The sequence below is a fragment of the Thunnus maccoyii genome, chromosome 3 (assembly GCF_910596095.1).
Source record: "Thunnus maccoyii chromosome 3, fThuMac1.1, whole genome shotgun sequence".
Lineage (NCBI taxonomy): Eukaryota > Metazoa > Chordata > Actinopteri > Scombriformes > Scombridae > Thunnus > Thunnus maccoyii.
Window position 1 is genome coordinate 33,765,838 of NC_056535.1, and position 21,754 is coordinate 33,787,591.

The 21,754-nt window shown below is 40.0% G+C and overlaps 1 protein-coding gene across 11 annotated transcripts in view; it reads right to left on the minus strand.

Annotated features, from left to right (window-relative positions):
- LOC121894133 (dedicator of cytokinesis protein 3-like) overlaps window positions 1-21,754 on the minus strand; it is a 215,056-nt gene that overhangs the window by 79,914 nt on the left and 113,388 nt on the right. The gene's annotated exons all lie outside the window — the stretch shown is intronic.

Genomic DNA, 21,754 nt, shown 5'->3' on the forward strand with positions numbered 1-21,754 from the left:
CGGGTTTGATTCTGTCTGTGAAGTTTGTAGCACATCATTGTCCTCTTTCTACCTCAGGCGTCCCCATCTACTTTCAACTACAAGAACAGGAAGAAGATGAAAAAAACATTTTAGGCATTTATATGATGCTTTCATTTCAAATCTGGTTTTTAAGGTTTTATGGTGGAGCTGTCTGCACTCTAAGCACGCAGACACACTGGTTGTTAAACATACATGATCTCCTTATACCTATAAAACCTTTTTAGTGTTGCCATGACAGAATAGCTGAGGAAAGACCCCAGCGGTAACAATAATGGGTACATCTGTTTGACTACTTGAAGTCTGTGCCCGAGTGCATGCGAGGATATTTAAAACATGGTACAATTTGAAAAGGTCGGTTCCCTGTTGTAACAGTCATTTATATAATACAGCTCTAAGGCAATGAGTCCACAGGGAAGCCCTTTTCACAGCACTGGCGTCTATTTCTCAGTTGTTCCTGTTGGGAAACCTCTTGCACCCTCCCAACAGTGCTGAGTGATTACCATGTTTTTAGCACTCAGCGCGAGTGCTGGAGGTTAGAAATACTACAACTTTTAGCCAAAGAGTGCCATTTCAAATGGATTTTCAGGGGTTGCTTAGCAACAACATGAGTCACGCACTGCAGTTCCCCTCAGCATCTGTTTAGCATTTGTTTTTAAGGAGATGCCCAGTGGACACAGAAGCTAATGCTCTTTGATACACACTTTGATACAGAGTCCAGATTAAAATTCTGCACGGAGATGTAATCATTAAAGATGCAGGAACATCTTTCAGAGTCTGAGCTTTTACACATCATCTTAAAGGGCTTTTCATTGATACTACATGTATGGTTATCCCTTCTGTAACTAATTCATTAATTGGTCTAATAAAGGTGAAAATAAGAAAGAGCCAGTGACAAGTTGCCAGCAAAAAAACTGAGAGAGAGAGAGAGGCTTCAGGTTCAGCTCACTAGATTCATGTTGTTCAACTCATGAAGAAGCTAAGTAAACTGTCATCTTTTGGCAGTCACAGGGGTACCACAAGGCTTTTTTTCTGTGGTGTTTTATTCAAGGAACAAGCACTCAAAGAACCCCCACTGTGATACAGTTTAGGTGAATACATTCACTGTTCTACCAGCTTACATGCACACGGACTCACAAAAGCTGATCGCTGCCGTTACCATCTCCCCAATTCTCTATAACGTGTTTGATGAGCTGCCAGAACTTAAAAAAAGAAGAAAAACATATGGAAATAAAAATTGCTCACAGTGTTGGTTCATTAGCACAGCAGCTATGACAGGAAACAACTGTTCAGTCGGAGCAGAGAATGTAAAAGATGTGCTCAGCGCACACACACACACACACACACACACACACACACACACACACACACACACAGAGCTCCGGATTAATGAGACGCCAGAGAAATTAAAAACAGAGAGAAGTAAGAGAAGCTTGCATCTACACTGTGGTGGTAATTTAATCAATTCAATTACCAAACATCTGCTTAGACTATTAATCAGAATAATAATCAATTAATTAATCATTGGTATACTAAAAAAAGAAGAAGAGCAGGAATGTAGTGAGTAACGTGCATGCTTAGTTCACACTGAGCATGCTCACTGCACACCATGCTGACATGAAAAAAGCAAAGAAATACTTATATTTATTTCACTATAAACAAATGGGACCATATTCTCAGAAAAACGGCAGCTGATTTTTGAAAATGTTGCTTTATTATTATGATTTGGGAAAGCTCATGTAGAACCATCTATACCATAAATGTTTCTATACTTTCGTTTGGCAGAACACACTCTGTTCCTGAGGGTTCTCCTTAATCAAAGCAGCACCGCAGGAGTCAGCAATAAAGCTCCAAGTGCTATAAAGACCAGAACCTAGCAGACCCATCACCGAGATACAGGACACACAGTTCTTATTTACAGCAGCAGCAGCAGCAGCCTGAGAGAGGAGCTGTACCCGGAGCAACGTTCACAAACACATTTACACCAGAGAGCTGCCTGACACTAGCTGCCTATTGTCAGCCGGTGCAGCCGCTGGGGGAACTGTGAAGTATGTGCTTGGCTCATGTTCACCTCAATAGAAGAGGAGAGCTTGTGTGTCACACTCCTTTAATGCAGAAACACATAGGAACAGATGAAAGATACAGACATACTTTTTCCACTTTAGCTCAAACTAACTGATGCACCTTGAAACCAGGTTGTATTAGTGCACCACAGAGATACAGTAGAGTTAGGTAAATAATAATAATAAATGAAATAATAATGTTAAATGAAATGAATGGGAACGCAGACACAGAGAGGTGGGGGTGGTCAACAAATCATTTTTAACTCCGACAAAGTCACACAGCCATTAATGGCAATCACAAATTGCTATAATTTTAGCAAAATTGATGACTTTCAGGATATTAATACCAAAAATGAGTTGTTAACCTTTGAAGTATTTGACATCTTATACAGAATGACTGCTGGCATGAATAGACACCATGTTGTATTCATCTATCACTCCAGCCGTCCACCCGACCATCATCACTGACTGTGGACGGAGCGGTGATGGCGGTCGCATGTCAGGCTTAAAGAATCATATATACAATGGTCTGATTATTTGGTTTGTTGTTTACTGGTGAACTGTGCAGTCCAGCGCTGGAATGTAACAGGTATCTGAGAAGCAGAGATACAACACATTGAGCTGACTGTTAATCCATATAAACAATCATGCTGCCTAATGTTTGTTCTCTGGACAGCAAAATGGATTCTATAAGTCCTCCGTCAGTGCTGGTCACTCGATGATATGCAAGAGCTGTCTACATCCAACTGAGACATGTAACTGCTTGTTTTGTTTTGTTTCTGTTGTTGTTGCACTGCTGTGGGCTGGTAGGAACAGCATTTTGGTTTTTTGTGTGTGCAAATACACAAAAAAATGACAATAAACTAAATCTTGAACCTTGAAAATGACTTGCAACATATTTTCCACATGCATGAATCAAAAGCATGAGGACTGTTTTTGAGGCGGCAGGCAGTTGAAGCATCACGGCCATCTGTGTTTTTTTTTACTCAAACAGCTTCTCTTGTACTGAAACAAAAACTGCTTTAAAACCAGAGCAGTTCAGATTTATTTGGGACATCTGGCCATCACAGTTATTGGGTGGATGTGCTTTGACCTTTGACCCTCTTCTGAGTCAATCAACTGGCCTTGGAACAGGTGTACCAGCTGGCACAACGGGAGGGAACACACCGCGTTTCTCAATCTATGTTCTTGTCTGTACTTGTGAAACGTCATCAGTTGCAGCTGAAGTATTGTTCCAATCCAGTCAAGTACAGTCCAAACGCCTGGATGTGTACTTGCTAGGGGTGTGCCCGAATACAAATACATTATTAGGCAAAGCACAAATAGTGGGTTTTATACGAATATTTGTTTCATACAAATATTGTAAAAATTATTTGTTGGGGGTGTTCCCCAGAGATAAAGCTGAGCTCCCAACGGACTCTCCATAACCTGTTGTTCCCCTTCTCCTTTCCACAAAGTTAGGTTGTAGAAAATAGGCAATAAATAAAAAGTGCAAAGCAATAATTGAAGTTCCTCCCTACATGTTACACGCTGTGCTGTCTCTGTGTTATGGGTGTATAAATAGGTAGAGGTCTGTCTGCAGTGAGGCGATGAGTAAAGTTTTAGCTCAGTAGTCAGCGCAGTCGTCTATGATCTGCGAGACTCCAGTTCAAGACCTGATGTGGGGACCTCCTTCATAAGGTAGTTTATTCATGAACACTTATTGTAACACTTTAATTTTCTAAAATTAAAAGTGTCATAAAAACAAAAACAGGATTTTTAAGCCTCTTTCCACTTTTTTAAAAAAAATACAAATACAGATACAAATAATTTTGCTGCCTCAACAAATACAAATACAAATACAAATACTGGGATCTCTGCACATCCCTCGTACTTACTCCATCCATTTTAGTGAGGATACATCAGGAGCTGACTTGTGTGGACTTGGGATAGCCAAGTTAAAAGTGGTTGTAATTTTCACTTGTAAGACGGTTAATATGTCACTTTTAAGTTTTACTTTCAATTTAAGTTTTAATATTTTTTCAGGTGAGAAACATTTAGATTCCCAATATGTGGTCATATGTGGTTTATCCAAATAACGTCTATTTGGAAGTTTGCTCTGATGTTTTCTGCGATGTGAGGAGCTGCTGACCGGGTGAAACCAGCTCGTTGGACTCCTGAGACGATCAGCAGGTCAACATGTCGTCATCCAGGGGAGAACGTGATCCAATGAACCGATCTTTGCAGCTCTTTGGTGATTTACTGCTGGATCTAATGTCTGTCTAGCATTTTGATATATGACATAATTCCTTTTGTAAGATAAATGTTAGTTTCACAGATGAAATCTAACAATTGTAGCTGCTACATTAGTTTGTCTGAATGTGAAGTGAAGATTCATGTTTTTACTGGACAGAACAACAGTGCTGCCTCTGGGGCTCTATATGTACAGATAGACCACAATTACATAAATATAAATGTATTAAATTTTATTTTATTAAGCTACATAACAGTTTGGATTTTTATGATAACTTCATTACAGACTGAATAACATAATTTACTGCATCTTTCTGTCAGTGAGGTTATATTTTTGTGAAGAAAAAATGCGTTAGTGGAGCTTTGAGTTGAGATGATTTTATCACAGTACAGTCAGGTGATTGTGTCAAAGCTGAGCTGCTGTTCCAACTGCAGAATGACGGCGCTGCATCCTCCCGTGCTTGGAAGTTTGTACTCCCAACTTGAACTTTACAAGTCTGAATTAGCAAGAACGCAAGTCCAAACTTGGTCCCGAGTCTCCTCTCCACCTCTCGCTGAAATGCTTCCACCCACACTGCAGATAGAGATATATGATGTTTTGAAATGAAGCTGCCCAATTTGTCTGTCTCTGAGAGAAAATATAAAACCTCACAGGTACAACCGAGCGCTGAAGTTTTTTCCAGCTGCAGAGTGGAAATCTCTTTTGTGTCGACTATTTGTGGATTTAGTCTCCCTCCCACCTCTCTCCCTCCCTAACTGCTGCCTCTGCCTCTTTCCCCAGCTGGAGTGAGTAATCACACCTTAACATCCTGCGGGAACAAATACACAAACACAAACACACACACACACACACACACGCAAGCACCGTTTAACACATCTTTACCACTTCAGCAATATAAAAACCAGCCGAGCAAATCTCAGATAATGATGCTGTTTGTAGAAGCTATTCTGTTTCATTGCTCCTGTTATTCCGACCACCTTGATATCAGCTAAGCTAAAGAAAACACGGTGATACATACAGAACATTTCAGTATAGCTTCCTCTTTGCCACACCAGATGTAATACAGAGCACCAAGAGAAAGAAAAGAACTACTCATGTTTCGCCTCACAAAGCAGCTTCCAGCAGGGCTGCAGCGACCCGCCACTGGCGACTAAATCAAACATTTACTTTCCTCTTTATTGCTGCATTGGCCTTTTGCTTTTCAGAGTTAGAGGGATATGATATGAAGATCTTAATCACCCTGACAGCCCACAAACTAGAAAGACCCAGCGTAACGCCTCCTCTCCATTAACAAACACCCCCACATCTCCTACCAGAACATAAAACTACATCAGTGGGTTTTCAAGTGGTGGGTCAGGGTGGGTCTCCAGAGGGTTACAGATTGTCACAGCTTGGCCTTAATATATAATAGGATTTTATTCTGCCTGACAGCTCTCATATCTAATGGGACATTTGCGACACCTCTGTTCCATTAGCTGCATCCTGCTCCATTTTCACACCTGACAAATGAGAAAAAGCAAAAGGCATGTTTCACTCTGGTTTCATTGGGGTTTCTAAAACGCCTGGTTGTGTAACTGACGAGGTCTGAATGTAGAATCAGCATATGAAGATTATTTAACAGTTTGTTTTAACATTGAGCTATTAATCATTTAATAAGATGGTATCTGACCATAAAAACAGTAAACTTTTTGGCATCAACTCAGAGCACATCACGACACCTTAATTTATCATTTGATTGAAACCAGAGTTTAAAAATTTTATTTGGATGCATTTTTGTATTTGATTAATTGAGGCTCTAATGTTCAATTACAGATAAGCTAATAAGATAAGATAATAAGGGTCGAGAACAACATCATATTGGCTTAAAAGTGGCTTGTTGGGATTATTCTTCTTCTTCATGGATATAGGAGATCTACTGAAACCTCTCATCTGGAGCTGTAAACAGATAATTGCTGTTTTATCTCAGTTAAGATGAAAATATCTTCATATTTTACTAGACAGCACAGCGGTAGAGGAGTTCTAATGATTAGTTGATTAATCTATTAGTTGAATGACGTCATTGTAAATTGAATATCTTTGGATTTGGACAACTTGTCTGACAAAACAAGACATCTGAACACGTCACACTGGGCTCTGAGAAATTGTGATGAGCGTTTTTCTACTATTTGTTTGCCATTTAATAGATTATTATTAATCAAGAAAGTGCAGAGTAATCGATAATGAAAATGATGAAGTTATTTGCAGCCCTGAGTTGTAGATAGAAAATTACCTCTCACTGCATTGTAAGTATCATATTTATAAAATATAATAATCTGAACTGCTAGTGGAAGCTTGTGGAACAGAAGCTGACTTGGAAGTGTAGCTGTCTGTTTGCTGGATTTCATTATTATAACACAATGCAACATAAAGAGCAGTAAGTGAGAAATGATCATTAACAAAGCAGCAATTAATAAAACAATGTTATTTATAGGAACATCTCTATATAGTGAATGAGTGTATGTTTGGACACTTCAGCAGGGCCGACGCTGTCATGACTCAAACTCGTTAGAGAACCGTGTGAACTCCAACACATCCACACAGCTGAACCACAGTTCTCTCAGGTTGCTGCCTCATAATACTGGATAGTAACTCACTCTGACAAGTTAGATTACATATTTAATCCGGTAATCTGTAATGTGTAACTCATTACTTTCAGGAAGTTACCAGTTTGAGGCCTCGTAATAGGATGTGAGTCAGCCTGGCATCTCCTAAACCAGAGGGGACGTTCTCAACACCTCTGATCCATTAGCAAACGTCCTGCTTCATTTTCACGCCTGTCAAACCGGCTGCTGCGTTACTGAAAACAACAGTGCTGAAGCAAATCACCAGGGAGACAAACAAAGAGCTTCTGTATTCCTCTTTGGTCTCCACTGCTCAGCTACTATTGTAACGCTCTCCTTCTGCTTTCTTAGGATACATCTGAACAAGGCACAGTTTTTATGTAAAATACATCTCTGTAACAGAGAAAAGCGTTCCACTTGTACTGAATGAAACCCTAAACTTCAGGTCACTGGAACAGGAAGTGACCTGAATGAATGACAAACATTAAACACAAAGCGTTCTTTGAGGATAAAACTTTGAGAGAGCTTTGACCAGATAAAACCAGACATTTTTCATTTTCATCTTGTTAAATCAAGTATCACTGAGATTATTGGAGTTGAAGGTTTCCTTTCTGAATGGCTGCAATTTGCATAAACATCAGATGGTATGGTACTTCATATGTAAATGTAGGTGTCAGACTGCCCAACTGGCCACATAGACTTTTTATAGATGAATGTCTCTGTGGTTTTTTTCAGGGTCTGTATGGGAACATTGGCAAGTCTTCGTCTAGACGTTGATATCTGTGGGTGGAAATATTCAGTGGCTGACTCTGGCACAGCTACTGTTAGCTAAAGTATATTCCAGAGCGACATCAACAAAATAAATGAAACGTCCTCCATCGAAATATGAAAAACTCACTGAGTTTCTGTGCGAAGCCACCAGCCAGTCCAAGCTGTCAAAGAGTTTGGTAAAGGCAACCCTCTCTAGCAGGAGTCAGGAACCGTGCAGTGTGCAATATGTCTGTGTGTGTGTGTGTGATTGTGCGTGCATATGGGTGTTATGTCCTTTGCTTGTTCGTCTGGTGCAAACTCCATCCTAAATCCTCCCCTGACCTTTTATGAACCCTGCCTAGTGACATGCAAGGTGCACACACACAAACACACACACACACACACACACACACACACACACACACACACACACACACACACACACACACACACACACACACACAGACACACACACACAGACACACACACAGACACACACACAGACAGACAGAGGAGTGCCAGAAGCAGGATGTGATAGCGGGGATGCCAGCCTGCCACGTCTCATGCTGTGTTTGGTTCAAGAGGTGGACAGAAGAAGGACAGTTTCCTCTCTGACTGGAAGATACATTTACACCACCTGCTACAAGTGACCCAACGACAGTGAACAAGTACACAGAATGATGTATTTTCAGATTCATTTGAATCTACAGAACATGTGGAAATAAATGAACCATATATTCTGATGTAACATTTTAATTTTAACACTCAGATCTGAGTTTTCATGTCAAAATAATCTGCTTTGTATTTGTTCACTTTTCTAGTTTTCTGGTGACTCCCAGCTGACCCTAACCTTCAGTGAGAGGGGGACAGGTGGGCCCGCTGGCCCCCAGACCCCAGCTTATGGTTATTACAGTTATTATTTCTCTTCTGTTTGCATCACTGCAGACTGTGGCTGTTAGTTAGGCTCCTGGCTTAAATTTATTTATGTGCATGCAGGTTAATTTGAGTGTGAACACAGGAATCAGTATGATTCACCTTTAAAAGTAGATGTAAACAATAAAAAGTAAAACATCAGGTAAAGGTAAAATTTCTGAAGTAGACATTCAGACATGAGGTGTAAATATAGAGTAAAGTGGCTGCAGCCAGTACAGAAGGGACGCTCAGGTTTTGGAAGGACAACTCTCTTCATAATATTAATGGAATAAAAGACATGGAATAGAGTGACAGTATACAGCACCAGCACAGATTTTGGAAGGACAACCTCCACATACAGCTTAACAGTGCAGAAATAGACACTTTGGAAGGACAAGCTTCCCCTTACAGCACTAGAAATTTTGGAAGAAGATCATCCTTTCAGAGAGGGCAGAGGTGATGATGTCCAGAAGGCATATTTCCGTTTACTTACTGTTATTGGAGCACTAAAAGACAAAAAAAAAAGCTGGGGATGCCTCTTTCATAGCTGCATTGGACCAAAATGATAATCAGGTCAGAAACAAAAGCTACTTCAGAGGCAGCTAATGACTCTGTTATCACAAACTGAAATATAAACATACTACTGAAATAGTCCATTTAACAAACAAGTCTCCCAAATGAAATGACTGCATCATTTGTAATGTCATGTCTTTAGAACGACATGCAGCAGTATTTCCTGATCTGACGCTCTGATCAGCAGGAAGTTGTCATTTGTCTGTTACAAATCACTCCTTAAAAGCTAAAAGCTTTTTCTGACGTTATGCTTGAGGTGGTGAAGCTTAGAGGAAGATTGTGCTTTTGGTCAAAATTACAACTTAGTTAAGGGGACTTTCATTGTCATGGTGACCTGTGTAACATTAAACTCCTGTCTGAATTTAAACACCGTGAGAAGATGAGGATGAAACTGAAGGACAGCTGAGAAGCCTGGGTGGGGGATACTGTTAGAAATATACTTTAGCTGCTTTTCCTGAGAATATCATTTATGAGAAAGTGACTATAGCATAAAAACACAAACCATGGTAAAAGTTGCATATCTATATTAATTATCCCTCAATATAATGACAGAACTGAGGCCATTAATCAATAATTGTACACTCTGAAGAGACAGAGTCTTCACTGTAATTTGGAGGGTCACATTATATGTTAAATATTATGTAATCCAGCAGTGACAGTAGACACTACTGGATGTCATGGAGGATTATCACTGGTGTGTCAGAAGCTTATACAACTAAAATAATCGAGACATAATAACACACATAGAAAGAGCTTTTCATAAGCCTGATGCAATAAAAAAACACACTACTGTAAGCCAACAATGGCTCCATCGCCATGGCAACGATGTATGAGTCACTGTGGCAAATATATGACAGTGCACTTACTGATGCCTATAGATCCAGGACAGACACAGACATGTTTACTGTACATACAGCTCGTACCCACAAGTATGGACACTTTCACTCTGTGTGGGGGGGAAACTCTCTCCTCACTCTCTCCCTCACACACACAAACACCTGAACGACAGAAGCTCTATTTCAAAACTGAGACGCACCGTTTGGCCAAACGCAGGAGACGACTGTAGCTACTTACAGGTGGGATAAGATGATGAATCCACTCGTTTCTCTCCTCTCGTCTTCTCTTTCTCTTTCTCCGGTTCTAGCGAGCCTGGAGAGCCGCTGAACAGCAATGCAACCCGGCGGACGAGAAGAAAATCATAGCCTGTCACACGACTTGAGATCCACTCACAATGTACTGTAGCAACACTACCTCTCTCTCTCTCTCTCTCTCTCTCTCTCTCTCTCTGTCTCTGCTTGTGTGTCTATGTGTGTGCCTTATTCTGGCTTTATCTGTCATCCTCTGACCTACTCCCAGTCTCCATCTTTCTCATCTTTCTTTACCTCTCCTCTCAACACCCCCCCCACCCCCACCCCTCTCTCCCTCTCTCTCTCTCTCAGCCACCCACCCACCCACGGGCCAGTCTGCAGCAGTGAGCTTCTCTCTACTTTTGCAATGTTGGAGAAAGTGCACGGAGCTGAGAAAAGATACAGCGAGGTGTGTACTCTAAAGATAGTGATATACAGCGCGTTTGATGATAAAGACATCTGACAGCAGAGCTTATATCCTGAGGCCGTTTGCCCACAGAGAGCCTTGACATGAAACGTGTGATGTAGGTGTGTATGTGAAAGATAGAAAGAGAGAGGGACCAGATAGACAGAGAGATAGAGGGATAGAAAGAGAGACAACAGGATGTCATCTCCTGCATTCCTGTTGGGCAAACACCACCTTGTTAATTTTAGAAACTGCCCACTTGGGCCAATAAGAGGAAGACTGACGGTGGCAGAACAGAATGGTGTTATGCATCAAATTCCCAATTCTGGTCAAAATCTGATCATGTTGTTGCTGAGATACAGGAAGTTACAGGAAGATGAAGATATGAGTGGACAGATGAACTACTGTAAGAAGTTAGTTAGAAGACGTTACAGACAACACTGTAAATGTTAAAATGAAAGTTATGTGTGGTAGAGACACACTCACCTGTGAAAATATATTCAAGGAGATCTCAGTGACTCTGAACAGAACATCTCGCTTCGCTCAGCGCTTCATCAGGCTCATAAAAATGTGCAATAGGCCAAAGTTTGTGTAGTAATTAGCAATGAAATACCGGTGTGTAAAATATACTTGACCACCTCAAAGAATCAATATAACGTAATTAAAAACACTTCATCCTGGAGCGTCACAGCATTTATAGTGCAACAGTCACCGGCAGAGTCACTTCCTTCTTTCTAGAGCCGCCAGTTTGAGCTGATATACAGAAAGAAATCTGTACACTAAGTACAACAATTTCTTCAGCAGAGCCATTCAAAAACAACTGTAGCATTACAGGTAGGAGACAACAAACTGAAGTGGAAGAGCAAAGTGTGCAAACAACATAATGGTGCTACAGCATCACAATACAGCAGATGGAATTTATCAAACCTAACAAACTGATGATATATTGATGCTAAGAGTAGGGATGTGCAGAGGGCCCAGTATTTGTAAAATTATTTGTATTTGTCTTTGTGTTTGAATAAAAGTGGAAAGAGGCTTAAAAATCCTGTTTTTGTTTTTATTACGCTTTTAATTTTGGAAAATTAAAGTGTTACAATAAGTGTTCATGAAGCATGTGTCAGTAGTTCAGCTTTATCTCTGGGGAACACTCCCAACTCCAGGAGTGATGTCCAAATTAGGAAATGTGCGTCATGTAGCAGGTGGATGTGACTCCCCTCACTGAGACCTGCTGATAGACGTAACAGCGGAGCAGAGGAGAGACACTGAGATAGTGATGTAACCGACCTGCATGCTGGTATTTGACATGGTTTATTTTTCTTCCTGAAAACAAATAATTTTAGAAATATTTGTATGAAACAATAAAAAAAAACACTATTTGTGCTTTGCCGAATAATGTATTTGTATTCGGGCACACACCTAGCTAAGAGTAACAGTATACAAGTGTGTCAGACCTGTAGGTTGTTTTCGCTGCCCTTGAGCAAAAGTTTGGAATCATTCAGTATGCATACAGATACCAGGCTCCTACATTATTCCTGGTAGGTTCAATTGCAATTCTGCTGTAGGTAACAGTTTGGTACCATCACAGTTTGTTAGATAAATTCTCAACACGTCCTCATTATTAAACAACCACCACATCCAGAACGACCCATAGCAGCATTTTCTAATATCCTGCTTTCCAAAACTGTTACAAATCACTGTAAAAAAAAAGTTTTATGATGTGACAACACTGTGGTTAAGGTCTGGTTAGGTTTAGGCACAAACACCACTTGGCTATGGAAAGATCACTTGAAACATGGTTGGGTTTAAGTTACTAGGGTTAGAGTTAAAGTTTGGCGACTGAATTTACGTCCTATGCTGTTGTTTTTCTTGTGAGGACGGGTTGATATTCTGGTTAGCTACCAAAGCTACCAGACAACAAGCTATTTCACTTTTCTTTTCAAGCATAACATCAGGAAAGTACACCGTTTGTTTTTCCCTCTGGCCACAGTGGCATAACTTTAATTAAAAGTTATTTACCCTTTTATCTCTTCTCCATGTGATTGGTTACCTTCTTGAAAAAACATTCTATGATTAGGTTGATGATGACGGAAAGTTTTCTGTTTTCAACCAGTGTTTTCAGTGTTTTAGGACAGGAGGACGTCCTCCACCTCCTCCACTCTTCTCTCCCTACATTTTATCCCACAGAACAGACGTACAGCGTGAGACAGACGCAGAGAGAAGTGTGTCAAAGGCCAAAACCAGAGATGGCATTTTAACACCATGCTGTTAGCTCTACTACACAGAACTGTCAGTCAAACTATACAGCTAATGACAACGCGGGCCTGCAGGCGAGAAGACAGATCAGATGTTGTTTACTGCATATATACAGTAAGACTCATAGAATCTGTCTGTGCCTCCAAGAAACGTTGAGTTCAAGCCTGTCACAGACCTTTTCATATATATAGAAAATGTGCTCTCGGTGCGGCCTGTAGCCTACTGGTATCCAGCTGAGGACCCTTGTTGCATGTCACCCCCATCACTCTCGCCCTTCAATTCCTGTCTTCTCTCCATTGTCCCTGTAATAAAGGCATAAAACACCCCAGAAAAATGTTTGAAAAAGAAAATGATTTCTTTATGTTTTTTTGCAATTAATTAGACGTTGAAGGAATGCATGAAATAAAACTCCACAGATTGAGACTTTTTTTTCTGTCAAAACAACAAGACTTGAATTTAATAAAGGCTTTTATAACAATCTGCTCTCCTTCGCTGAGTGCTTGAAGTTGGTTTTTGCATACATTTTATTTCATTACTTTATTTTTTAAGCCTAAAAGACTGATTTGTCATTTTTACACAAAATTCCACATGTAGCTTAGAAACAACGTCGCCCATATTAATTTTTAGTTTGTACGTCTTTCTTTGTTTCAGTACAAATGGAAACTTTCAGTCTTTCATTTGCTCAAAACTTTATATTTTCACTAAACCAAACAGATTAAAGATTCCTGAGTAAAACTTTGTCCTGCGGCGTTATGGGACAGTTTTTAACTATCAAACTCTGATGGGACCCATGTGTCTAGTAAAAGTTATTTGTAGTTAACTGACAGTTTCCTCCTTTCTCTCTTTTAAAAGAATCTGCCAACCAACAACTCTAAAACTCACTAAGTAACATATTAAATCTTGTTTGGTTTAAGCTGTACAAAAGCCAAAGTGCTATGGTGTTGTTTGACAGCAGTGACTTCCTGAAGTCTGTAGAAAGCCGCCGCAACCGTCAAAAAATACATATACAGACACAGTCGCCCAAAACACCACTGAATCCTGATCCTGCTTTGTTATTCACATGAATCAGGGCTATAAAATCTCCATTACCTAGACGTCCAGTACATTTCCAGTAAACTCCTTCCTCTTTTTTCTCTTCTTTGCCCTCCCTCTCTCTTTATGTCTCTCTTTATTCCTTTTTCTGTCTGTCGATAAATGTCCTCACAGACATCTCATAAAGTTCATTTGTGTCTAATAACCTGATGGCTCCTCCTCCTTCCTCCACTTTCTTTATTTTTTATTTTCTTGAAAGCATCCTAACTCACTACATTTACTCACTTTCCTTTTTCCCCTCATTTGATCATTTCCACTATACTTTGGTTTGGTATTTTTATTTGTAAGTAATAAAAAAGGTGCAAATCAGCTCAAAACAACAGGTTTTTCCACTCTGTCTTTGTGCCCTTGACTCCTCTTCCTCCTAGCAACCCTGCAAACGTCCTGATCTCTAATAAATGTCCATCTCACTCTGCTCCCTCCACATGTTTCTTTCTGTTTGTCTCTCCGTTCCTTTTCCTTTGTGTTGTTCACATGTTGGCTGATTATTACTCTAGTTGTGTCCTGTGAGGTGCTTGTGAGTCACTGAGCTCTTAGTAGAATGTTTTAACATTTTCAATGACATGTCTTAGTGCCTCTTTCCAGCTTTAATGGGATATCAGGTCCATTATTCTCTCTGTATCTTCCTAACTTTACCTCCCTCCTCCTCTGAGCTCTAACAAGGTTTTGGTGGTGCTGCCAGCTGGTTTTGAAAAGGTAAAAAAAATACCCTCTTTTATCATCATTATTATCCCATTTGGACACATTAGCCCTTCACTATACTTGCCATTACAACAACAGAAAATGAATAAGCCTATTTTCAGGGGCATTTTATGTTGTAAGACAGCTGTGTCTGCTTGAGAAACACAAACTAGTCAGAGGATGAGGAAATCGACAAAGTAAGTTACACAGACAGAAAACAGAGAAAATCAATGACTGATTGTGTTACTGCTGCTCTGTAATGTCTTAATGTGCCACAACCTTAAAGGGAAGAACACAGTAAAACAAAAAATTATAACTGGAAATATTCCTAAGAAAAAAATTTCTGAATCAAATTCTGTTGCCTGAGTCGTGACGTCAGATATGACTGTAGAGGAGACGCGTTACATCCCATTAAATAAAATGTTAAATATTCATACAGATTTATTTTTACTTCTATCATCTGTCTTCTGTTTTATGATATATTGCTAAGTTTTATCCTTAACCAACCCTGTCGACCGCACACCACTTATCTCCAGACATTAGTCTGGACCGAGGCAGTCGAAGGAAAAGTGCCACAAAACAACAGAACAACCAATCAGCTACGAGCATCTTTCATTTCTTTCAATCATCAATATTTGAATGTGGGTTTTTTTGTATGCCACATTGCAAAGAGTATCGCAAAGTATCTGAAGCTACTTTCTTTTAATTGATTTGCATTCATGTTTTCTTACGGAGACTTTGAAGGACGATCGTTCAATATCTTTTTTGTTTCTGCATTTTCCTTCTCTTGATTCTTACAGCCGCTAGAATTTAACTTGAATTTGTTTTTTCTGTCTCTTTATATCTTCTACAATTCTGGTAGAAAAAGAAAATTTAGTTCTGAGTTAGTCTTTCACCTTTTCTCTTTTGCTTCAGTCCTGCCTTTCTAAGTCAACTCAGGTTTGTCTCTGTGTGTCTGTTTCTCTGTACTTCTGTCTCTCACCATCTGTCCCTTGCTGTAGTGAATTAAGTGAGATCAGGTTAAGATCACGTTTATTTTTCATTTACTGTAAAAAAGAAAAAAAATCTTCTTAATGAGGAACAACAATCAGATCAGGCTCCTTACACATGTAAACATATATACACATTAGGGGTGTGCCCGAATACAAATATATTATTCAGCAAAGCTAAATAAATGTTTTTAACAAACATTTATTTAGTTTAAATTTTTTAAAAATAATTTGTTTTCAGAAAGAAAAAAAACCATGTCAAATACCAGCATGCAGGTCGGTTACATCGCTATCTCAGTGTCTCTCCTCTGCTCCGCTGTGACGTCTATCAGCAGGTCTCAGTGAGGGGAGTCACATCCACCTGCTACATGACGCACATTTCCTTATTTGGACATCACTCTCGGAGTCGGGGGTGTTCCCCAGAGATAAAGCTGAACTACTGACACAAGCAAAGTCCTCCCAAGGGACTCTTTATAACCTGTCGTTCCCCCTTTCACTAAAGCTTCCCTTATGGAGATATAATGGGCATCTTTTAAAAATAAAACATGAGATCATAACATTTATTAGTATAGATGAATCTGAGTTCTAGGCAGGAGACCAGGCATACTCCAAAATGTATAGTCTCTATGTTGTGTCTGTTAAATGTTGCTGAAATGTTCAGTGATGGTGATGAAGTCAACAAGTACATCCTTGTAACTTGATGATGTCACTGATGGTGGATTAGTACCAGTGTAGGATTTATATCAGGCTGTATATGTTGGTTACATTGGGGTTTAGTGTGTGGTCTTCTTCTCTTCAATAAATGGAAGTAGACGAGCCGTCATCACTGCAGCGGCACCTCACTTCTCAACCAGCGTATAACACTGTAATGCATGTCAAGGATTTCACTTTTCAAGTGGTTTTAGTGAGAAATCTTTCCAAGAGATCCTGAAGAGCTGACTATATGGTGAAAATATAGTCATCATACTTCATTAAAATAAAGGTTAGAATCTTTACAACTGAAACTATTCAATATATTTTAGGCTACACATCTTTTTTGGGCTGTGCTGTCATCAGCTGCTGACAGTAAACTCCAACTCTGCAAAGTAAAGAAAGTAAAAGTCACAAGTTTCTGCTCCATTAAATACATTTGACTTCCATAAATCTTCATTAAACCCTCATGTTTCATCACAGTCGGAGTGGCGTGCCGTCAGAGGACCGTCCAGGGATCACTGAAGATCTGCCTACACGCAGCTGACGGTGAGCCGCCACCTCGCTGATCTCTTGCCGTCTCGATACGTTTCCTGGCTGAATTTCCAGAATCACGTGTTTCAGATTTCTACTAAATGATGCATTTCTTCTGCTTACAATACAGGTACATTAACAGCATATTTTCCTTGCCTTCAACCATGATTAGCCCAAACGTTCTCTGCCACTGTAGTAATGATGAGTCCAACATGTAAATCAGCCACCAGATTTGCCTCTACAAGGTACAATCAAAGAATCACTATAGTAACGTACTGTATTTTTATGAAACCATCACACACTTTTACACTGAGGACTTCAGGAACTGAGTGATGAGCTTTAGCTAGAGATTGAACACATACTGTGCGTTTCAGCAACAAACTCTTTCTTGTGTGTCTGTTCGCATTCATTTGCCTTCGTTTGTCATTTCTTCTGCACAGCGAGAAAATGTCATTTCATTGTTAAGCTAAAAGAGCCGGACGAGGACAAATTCTTCGCCCTCTGCCTCCTCCCACTGCACGTCTTTCCTGTCCTCCCCCCTCCTCTATTTCTTCTTCTTGCTCTCGTCTCGGCTTCACTCACACACACACACGAACACACATACACATACGAACACATACACACACACATGAACACACACACACACTTGTCTGCACATTTCACAGCAAAGAAACGTCTCCCTTTGCGTTTATCCCTGTCTTCACATCCCTCCATCATTGTTCAGTTGTCACCATTTCATTCTCCTCCCTCCCTCCTGCTCACACATCTATTCCGCCTACACACACACACACACACACACACACACACACACACACACACACAAATACACATGCAATTTTATCTACTTTGACATCAGCATGCAAGAGACAACAGAGAAGGAGAAAATTAGAGAACGAGAGAAACAAAACAATCTAGAAGGAATGAAGAGGCAGAAGCAGAAAATAAGAGATAGAGGAGAAAACAGAGAGAGAGAGAGAGAGAGAGAGAGAAGGGCAAAGATATGGAAAAAAATAGAGAGAGACAGAAAAGACAGAATTATAGAAGGACTAATCATGACTTTGACAAAACAGAGAGCTGTAGCTTGCAGGAGATTGTCAGTGCATGTGATGTGTTTCTCTCTCTGTCCCTCTGAACACTTTCCACTCTTATGGTCTCTTTCTTATTCTTTCCTGTGTCTTTCAAATCACTTCAATGTGAGCAAAATGATTCAGAATGTAAACAGATATAAACACAATGCAACATACGACTAGTATTATGAAAGCTGTGTGAGGCTCCTGAATGCAAACATCAACGTCGATGCTGCCATGTTGGTGTTTAACAGGTGTGATGTTAACATGTTTTGCAGGATGATGATGGCGCTACAAGAAAAGTCATGCGGTCGCCAAACATACATGAACGTTTGTAACAAATTTCATCACAGTCACTGTAACATTTTATTCAAAATCATAAATCAGTCTCACGGTGGCGCCAGAAGAAAAACAAAGGAATATTTATGATAAGATGATGTGTGGTTTAAGAAGTGAATGTTACAGTCATGGGTGGGAAGCAGGAGGGAAAATATAAAGAAAAAGAGGAGTCAGATTTTGGAGGAGAACAGTACAGTTTCATGTGCGATTCTGCTGTTTTTCCCCCTCCGGCTCTGACATGCTCTGACATAATTTGCTTCTATGGTGCTGTCAGTTTTTTCCCCCCAAGCAAACAGAGAATTTAGTTTTTGTGTGAGTGTCAAATTCTTAGTATTATATTTTTATTTTGTCCACCAGTTTTAACAGCAAGGTTACAGTAACTCAGTCTTTATTACAGTGTTGTTATCTGACACTCTTCATCATATATCCAGCGCTGAGTAGCTTTGTTTACTTTCATGTTCACTTCTGAGTTTTTGTGAAGCATTTCTGTCCTCCATCTTTATTCCTCTCTCACTCTCTTGCTCTCTGTCATTTGTGATCTCTTTTTCTCTCCCTCTTTCTTTGCTGCTCTCTCTTTCTCCCTCTCTCTCATTTGTTCTCAGCCTTTCTTTCTCCAGTTCTTTTATTCTATGTCTTACACACTATTCCTCTCTCTCTCTCTCTCTCTCTCTCTCTCTTTTCTATCACATCCAACAGTGTGCAGATTCCCTGTGGCAGTGTGCAAAGGCCATGCACAGAATACACTGGAGAGAGAGAGAGAGAGAGAGAGAGAGAGAGAGAGAGAGAGAGAGAGAGAGAGAGGGTGTGTGTGTGTGTGTGTGTGTTCACAAAGGAAGGACACTGAGCAACAAAGACATAACCGCACTGACAAAAGGCATCAACACAGCAAAGGACACATCTGTACTGTGCATGTCTGTCAGTGTGCACCTGTGTGTGTGTGTGTGTGTGTGTGAGAGAGAGAGAGAGTGTGTTAGTGTGTCTGTCGCTCGGTCTTTCTGCTCTGCTGCATTTGTCACCTCTGCAGGCTTCGGTGCCACCGAACATTCATTTACTGAGAATTCAGCGCGTCGCTGTGCGTCTGTGCGTGTGGGTTCATCCATGTGTCGCTGTGTGTGTCCATGTGTGAGCATCGATGCATGTATTTAAACCTGTGTGTGTGAAATAGAGAGTAAATAAAACAACAAAATAAAAGACAGGCTAGATTTTGTGTTCCTCACAACAACAGTAAACAGAGAAGGTGTTGATGGCGTGTTGGTTAATATTGCTACATATATTATATAATACCTTAAACGAACAAGTATTTTTTACATGAAAACAGGAAGTACTATCTGATTTTTTTCCTATTTTTGTTTCCTTTTTCAGCACAAACATGTTATGAGAGAACAAATGATGAGATCACATGATGCAAAATCTGCTGTTTATCTTTTTATCTATTTGGCTTCTTTATCTTCACACAACGCAACATGCTCACTGTGTCATGTGACAGGTGGAGTCGTTTCTGATTCCTCTCCATGCAAGTTAATTTAAGCTCTACAGATGATGGACTGCACTCGTTCAATCATTACGACATGCTAAGCTTTTTAAACATGGATAATTGCTTATTGTTACTTGTAAACATCCTCCTCTTACACCCACAAACCTTTACATTTCTATATTATGTCTCCTGTAACAAACCAAAGGATCAGAAGAAGCGTCTTTGTGCTGTTTATCTGCCTCCTCAGTGCTTCCATACATAACATCTGTTTGTCTGTGTGTGACTCCATCACGCCAGCATCCTTTCTCTCATCTTTGTCTGTTTACTGTCCTGTTATCCATCCAACCACACTGTGTTGCAAATATGAAAGTCACCTCCATCTATCACCTCTCCGTCTCGCCATCCATCCACACGAAACCCGTGTGTTTCCTGTTGCTGGATTCGTATTTAACAGTAGTTATAAGAGGACATTTGTGTTTTCAGTTACACAACAACACACAGACTAATGTGAGGTCTGTCAGGATGGAAATGGGAAAATCTGTCACGCAGAAGCTGACAAAGACAGTTTCGTCTTTCATCTCTGGCAGACAAGCAAAGACAAAAAAGTCTGTTAACACGGAGGCGACGGCAGAAGACAGTAAGTGGCGGGACGGGAGGAAGATGAGCGACGCCACACAACAGACAGAGAGCGGTGACAGATTTAGATTTCAATTTAAATCACATAATCTCTACCCGTCTATATGTGTATGTACAGAAGGATATCCAATAAAAAGCATATAGAGTGACAGAGAATAACCAAAGAGCTTTAAGACAGAAATGCAACGAGGGACTGAGGATAAAGTGATAAAAGTCTGTGACAGAGAGACAAACATCACAGATCTGAACGTCTAACAGCTTCCAGCCTCCACAGCTTCAACCAAACAACCTGACTATAAACTCCTCTATAATGTTCTTCACTGTCTTACCTGTAACACTGTCACTTTACAGCTCGAGTCCCAAAGTCTTGAGGTCACGACCTTCATGTAGCTCACAAAAACAACAGTGTTTCATACTTATAATGCAGGGCAAACAAACTGAATCCATTAAGTCTTTTGTTATTGGCTCTGAGATACAGAACAGTGTAGAAATATTCATTTATTACTTAAAAAAACTAAAAGTTGTGCAGTAGATGACCCTGAACACAGGAGACTCTCTGTTTCTATGAATACAGAACATGTTCAACAAGGATATAGCATATATTAGCCTGGAAAAATAGTTAAAAATTGCAATATAGTACACTGTGAATGTAAATAAACTCAACTGCAGTGGTCATGTGTTCAGGAAACTAAACATTTTTCAATCTTTTTGAGTGTGAACAGGCTCAACTTAAAACAAAGAGATAAAGAGTAAAGAGCAGAAGGTTCAAACAACTACAAACAGCTTGAAAGAGAGAAAGATGTAACCTGTGGCCTCATCCACAGCTCCTCACCATCCTGTTTGCCCTTTGACACCAGATTAAACTGCACAACATACACACTAACACTGACAGAGCAGGTAGGAAGTAGAACAATTCTCAATACAAACTGTGACAAAGTGAATGGCAGAGAAAGGACACAATGCTGCTGGTTTCTCAGTGTGAACATGAACAAATGTGAGTTACTTTACATATCTGAGGGAAGGAATCAGTGTTTGCTTCCATTTGTGCAAAATGTTTCAAGGCCTTTGTGTGTGAATCGTAGCCAGTATAACAGGTGAATACACTGCACAGTGAGTGATACAAGTCTAAACATCTTTAACATCCAGAAACCATTAAAACATCAAACCAATGAAGCTGAAACCAAGAATCACCAACTACAGACCAACATCCACACACACTGTGGAACTTTTTTGTTTCTGAGTTTGTTTGTTTTGTTTGTTTCTGAATGTCAGAAACATCCAGCAGATACAGGAACTGGTGGTGAGACTCATGAATTT